This window comes from Genypterus blacodes, unplaced genomic scaffold (assembly GCF_046128005.1).
Source record: "Genypterus blacodes isolate CSIRO-AG114 ecotype Tasmania unplaced genomic scaffold, CSIRO-AGI_Gbla_v1 ptg000073l_1, whole genome shotgun sequence".
Classification (NCBI taxonomy): Eukaryota; Metazoa; Chordata; class Actinopteri; order Ophidiiformes; family Ophidiidae; genus Genypterus; species Genypterus blacodes.
The window spans coordinates 2,398,078-2,404,128 of record NW_027466883.1 but is presented as its reverse complement, the minus strand read 5'-3'; positions in this window follow the sequence as shown (position 1 = coordinate 2,404,128).

Here is a 6,051-nt window from a genome sequence, read left to right as displayed (position 1 = left end):
GCTAACGTAAAATTCTCTGAAATGTTCTGTGATTTTCAAACATATGCATCATTCACACCCAATAAACACAAATAGTTCAAAGCATCATTTTAGACTTTGCACTTCATGTACTGCACGTATGTCTTCTGGCATCTGTGCACTACTACACCTTTGTTTAGTCTCTAAAAGGGGCTTTCAATTATTCAAATCAGCTGACCTTAATACATCAATTAAAGGGGATACATTTCACATGCATTGTGGAAAATAATGCACTTAATATAATTAGATTACAAATTGTATTCGATCACATGTGCATTTAGTAACTTTTAATGCTTAAACATGATCCACATTTCTGTATTTACTGCATCTAATGTAAATTCCCATATAAAGGCACACATCACTTTTTCTTCCCTGTTTTCTTTACATTTTCTTTGTCTTTCCTCTTCTGTTTAACAATCCGACACAGAAAAAATAGAGAACACATTGAAGTAATCTAGCACATTAAAACATTCATGAAAGCAATACACTGCTTTTACTCTTAGTCAAATGTAAATGTAGAAAAATTATGGGGCCGAACGTGACACACAGGCAATGCTTATGATGTGCAGAACAAAAATAATGCACACATGAGAGATACAATCTTATAATGTACATCGTATTTCAGATAATCTAATAAACCATTAACAGTTAAGAAGTTTCCTCTAAGTAGACAGACTACCGTAGTATGCTGCTCATTATTGCTTAGATGCCATATATTTGCTTTTCACATCATAGCCTTGCTTAACATGATGTTACTTAATGAGTAGAATATTAAACATACCATACAAGAAAACAGGTCCTTGTTTCCTTCTGCTGAGCTCCAGTAGATGTCTTGCAGGGAAAAAAGCCCCCAACTTCTTTGCTTGTCAAAAATGAATAATGACTGGTTGACAATTTTACATAGCAGGAAGAATCACCACACAAAGTAAAGTTGTTCAGAAAAGAATTTGGTTTGTCCAAGTCTGAAGTTGGCGCAGGAGTGATGCGATACGCCAATGAATAGTGTATGAGTGTTGAACCCGAGACTGGTAACTATAACTAGGGACTGCTGAGAGACGTCACAGTGAGCACACTCTGCCAATCCACATGGCCTGTGAATACAACAAAAGAAATATTCTAAATATGTTTTGCACAAGTTATAATTTAGGTGGATTAAAGGGCCAGCCACTACATTTCACATAGAAGTCATTAAATGAATCCAGTTTGTAAATTTGCAATTCTATGGTTTTTCTGCTTAAAAGTGCTCAAAATTGGCAACCTAAAGAAAGAATATCCAGAAAGTAAAAGATGCTCAGTTGTTGAGTTTTGGATGCATGTCCATGTCCTGCTCCAAAGAAAGAAAGAATGAAAAACACCAATTAAAGTCCATATTGTCAACATTAATTTGGTGTATAGCTATTTGCAATACCAATATCAAAACATTTCTGCGCTGGAAAAGCTTCAAAATGCATGACCATAAGAAAAAAAAACCCACTGGATAATCAATAAATTGTCACGTTACAAGCGATAGAATTTCATGGAAGTAAACAACATGTCAAGCCAGCCTAGTTGGAAGAATGCTCCTTTTTAATCATTAATAGGGTCCTGCTCCGAATTAGGTCTTGCTACAGACACACTGTCTTCTGTAATGGGATCACTAAATGGTGTCCAAGTCCTATTTGTTTCATTTCACAGTTATTCAGGTCTGAGCCCAACATAAGAAAAAGAAAAGACCATCATGCTGAATATGCTGTTATCAAATGGTGCTTACGCCTATCTAGATAAGTAGAAGGAAGGTGGAAGGCTGTTTTGTCTCACATACAGAAACGTGGCTGGCGATTGCGCTTCGATACGTGTGCATTACTTTGCTTATTCGTGTTATTGCTCGAGGCATGCTTTACCAACTTCTATTCAATACTACTACTCCTAAATGCTAAAGTACAACTCATCATCTCATCAATTACACATACAGCCAGCCTGTAAGCCATACGTCCAAGTCTGAAGTTGCTGGTGTCCGATGAAACAAGGTTTTCAATTATTAAAGTGGCCTAGTCAGTGTTGCGTGTGTCATCCTCATTATGTGGAGGTATCGCCTGCTCACAACAAAAGAAATCAACTTAAATTAATAACATGCTATCAGAGGTTTTGCCAATTTAAGGAAATTATTGTTAAGGGATACACTCTTCAAACTAATACTTAATGTAGTCCTATCAAATGCCATGAACTTGATGCGACTGTGTTCTTTATGTGTTTATATACGTCTTCCCTTAGCTACAGCTCATAGGCTGTAGGAGTCAAATGGAAACGTGGGATACTGTGACACCAGCCTGGCCACTCTGTTGAGGGATTCTGCCCTTAATTACATGATTCAGTACAGGCTAAGACGAGCAAAGGAGATATACCCTCCAGCCTGGCCTGTTACTGTGTCACCAGTCATGCACTCGACACTGTAGTCAAATATACAAACCTCACTCTCTAATGGATGCTGTCATTAGAAACAACATCAGATAGTCTGATGTTGACATCAAGTAAAACTGACTGTATTGTTTGTGTTTTGGCTGACTCCCATTAGAGGTGATTGTACTCTAGTGCAAGACATCAGTTTAAAATCACATTAAATTTACAGTGTTTTAAAATAAGAACAACAATGTCTGTCAGTTTTATATTTTTTGGATTAATATTTACGATGCAACAATGAATATGCATGAACAGGCAACCAAGCCCTTGAAATGACACCTTTCACAGTGTCGTCTAGGGTGAACATCTGAATGACCTGATCCCGATCGTGCAATCTTATCCCATGTCGCTTCAGTGTCCATAGCCCTCTTTGGCTGTGTTGGTTGTAAGGCCGCTTATCTCTGTCTTTGTGCTCCAGTGACTCCACACCACCTGACCATGGTGTAGTGTGTCCTTATGACACATTTCAGACTCTTGGATAGTGGAGTTTGGCAAACTGCATCAGTGAAACAGAGCTGTAAGGCATTGTTATTGTTCGTGTCGGGGAGGGGTTTGTACTGGACAGCAAGCACGTACGGCTCATGTTGATGTGACCTCAGATGACCTCTTGAACTTCTTCCAAATTATATCTATTATTGGAATTGTGAGGAAATTTTATTATGTGTGATGGTCTGGGTGACATATCAATAAAACATTGTATGCCACATTTGAATCGGAATGGATAGTTTAACTGATTATGGTATGAAAAAGGTTGGAGAGCCCTGCAAAAGACTCTTCATCTGAGGGACATAAAGACATGCAGAGAAAATGTAAAGTAAATTCAGAGCTTAAATCAGAATGCAACACTTATTTTTACATACACATACACACACACACACACACACACACACACACACACACACACACACACACACACACACATACAGTATAGGTGTTATTAGATTAATAGAAACAAAAATTGAGGTATCATTATTGTAATTTTGGTGCATAAAAATATTGGTATGGTATTGGTTATGTTTTGCCACCAGGTGGCACTTGACATTCATTACTGACAAGACCCACGAAGGTGATGTATGATTCAGTGAACATATCAGAGCACAATGTAAACTGTAAACAAGTTTTCACACGTGTAGTAATTTATGTGTCTGAAATGAGACGAGAGAACACAGAAAACACCAGGTTGTGGCCAGGTGTGTGACGACTGATTGAAGACTTTGAGTCTCTACCTCAAGACTTCTTGTGAAATAATGACTCCAAAACACAAACACACTGTTGAAGCTAAAGAGGAAGACAGATGAACTCATTGATCAGCAGTAAGTAGTGAAAGTATTGGGAGAGACGCCTCAGATAAGCCCACTAGAGCTTCTAGTCTCTCCTGCACCCTTTGGATGATTAATTGTCCTATTTTGGTTTCATCCTGTTTTTATAGTGTTAATAAATGAATATAAAGACAAATATTGGAACTTTACAAACATGCTGCTGATGTAAAGTGAGCTGTATGCGAGTTTATGTGAGGACTCCACTGCAGCATCTAGTGTTTGTATCTTTCTATGGCTTGTGGCAGACGGCCAATAGGGGGCGTAGGTGCCCCAGTCAGAGGGAAGAGGGGATTTGACTGCAGGTATGATTCAATGTGTTCTAAACATTGTATGTTTGAGATGAGATCAGCTGCTCCTCCTCCATCAGTGAGCTCAAGCCAAGAACCTTCATCACTGACATACTGAGTCACAGTTGGAGTTCTAATCAGTCTTGGTGGAGGTGTAGTGTTTCACCTGTATTGATGATGTGATGCCTTGGTGAGCTCCTTTAAAAACAAGCCGCAAGCCGATATTTTAGGAAGAAGCTTCCTTGTTTTCTGATTTATTTGCTGTTAATGAAACTCAACATGTGTTTCTGCTCTGTGCTGTAATGTGTCTGATGGTAAATGTATCATAATGTCCATTTCCACAACATGGATTCATCAGTAAACAACACAGTGATCAGCTTTCATCACAACTGACTGAAGCTGCTCAACAAACAGCTCATTGATTTCAACTGAAAAATCCATCCTGACATGAAGATCTACAGAAACCTGGAATAAAGAACACTATGTTAACCAAATGTTACACCAGAATAAAATTATTTTGATATGTTATTTATAGGAGGTAATGTGAATTTTAAAATCGCCCTCTACAGCTATTGCGACAACAGTCTAACAATATATCGAATATGTCATTTACAGGTGTCATTGTTGGCATCCACTGTCTTCTTCAGGCTGAGTGACTGCATGATTACCAACCGTGTAGGGTGACCTCAACAATGAAGTCCAATCTCCCATCTGAGAGCAACTCACTCCATAGTAAGTAACGCACGTATCTCATTTTTTTAGCTAACCCAGGTGTCACTTCACAGTATGTCTAAACGATAAGCATAATGTCTTTCGCAGAACAAACACTCTCACTGATGGTGCCAAGAGCTATTACAACGTAACTAAATCTTACTGTAAATAACATTAAATATTACTACTAACTATTAAAGAGAATGTTCATGTGAATAACAGTAACTACTACTACTATTAAATAATTGAAGAATCCAATCGCAGTAACGGTAAAATAGTAAACACACCACACCAAACACTGCCCCAAGAAATTATGGGAAGTCCCTAATCATCCCCATAATCCCCAAACACGCTACAATATACAGTATATACGTATGTTGATGTCCATGTATACTTGACCCTCAGCAGCATTGATGTCAATTCATCACTTTTGTTGTTAGATTAAGCAACTTTTCAGATTATCCTAGCAACCTTTTTTGCTCCAAAAAGCACCTCGCAACAAATTTAGCCACTTTTAAAAAATATCTGGAAACTATGAGCAACTTTTGAAAAGTGCACGCATTTTCCCTCTAAATGACAATAAACGATTTTCCCTGTCACACACTCAGTTACAACAACACACAGTCTGTCTGGCCGGCTGCAAGAGACATTGTGAGTTCCATCAGCAGTAGTGAGGGCTCAGTTCAATAGAGACAGACAGTCAACATGATATTTAACATAACCAGCAGTAGCATGAATTCAATAAGAAGGAAAATGTGCTAGTTTGTTAGCTCTAAACATTGAACGCACTCAGTACAGAGTACAATTAGATTTGAAAAAATGTGAGCTTCTAGTTCTAATTATGTCACTGCATGCTATTGCACTCACTCGCTGCAGATTGAAATCAAGCTAGTCTTGAAAATAGTTTCAAACGTTCGATCTAAAGACATAAATGTATGTCTCTGGTGGCTTGTTTGCTAAACTTACTTGATATGTTTAAATAGTTCAACAACCACAATTAAAGCCCAATGAATATAGTCACAAATATTTGATCTTGAACAAAACTTACATCAACCAACATGTCTCAGCCAGAAGAACAGAAAGGAGTGGGAGTCTGTACCTGAAGTTAAAGGGTGGCTGAAGCCAGTAATTGGCATTTGTGCTTTCACTCTGCATTTCTCACCTGTCAATCGAATCAGCATATGGTCAGATGATGAGGTTGATTATCAATAGGTTTATAAATGGACATTTGTGAGGGTCTGGTGTAGTTTGTTGTGTATCTGTCTGGCTGCAAGATTGCT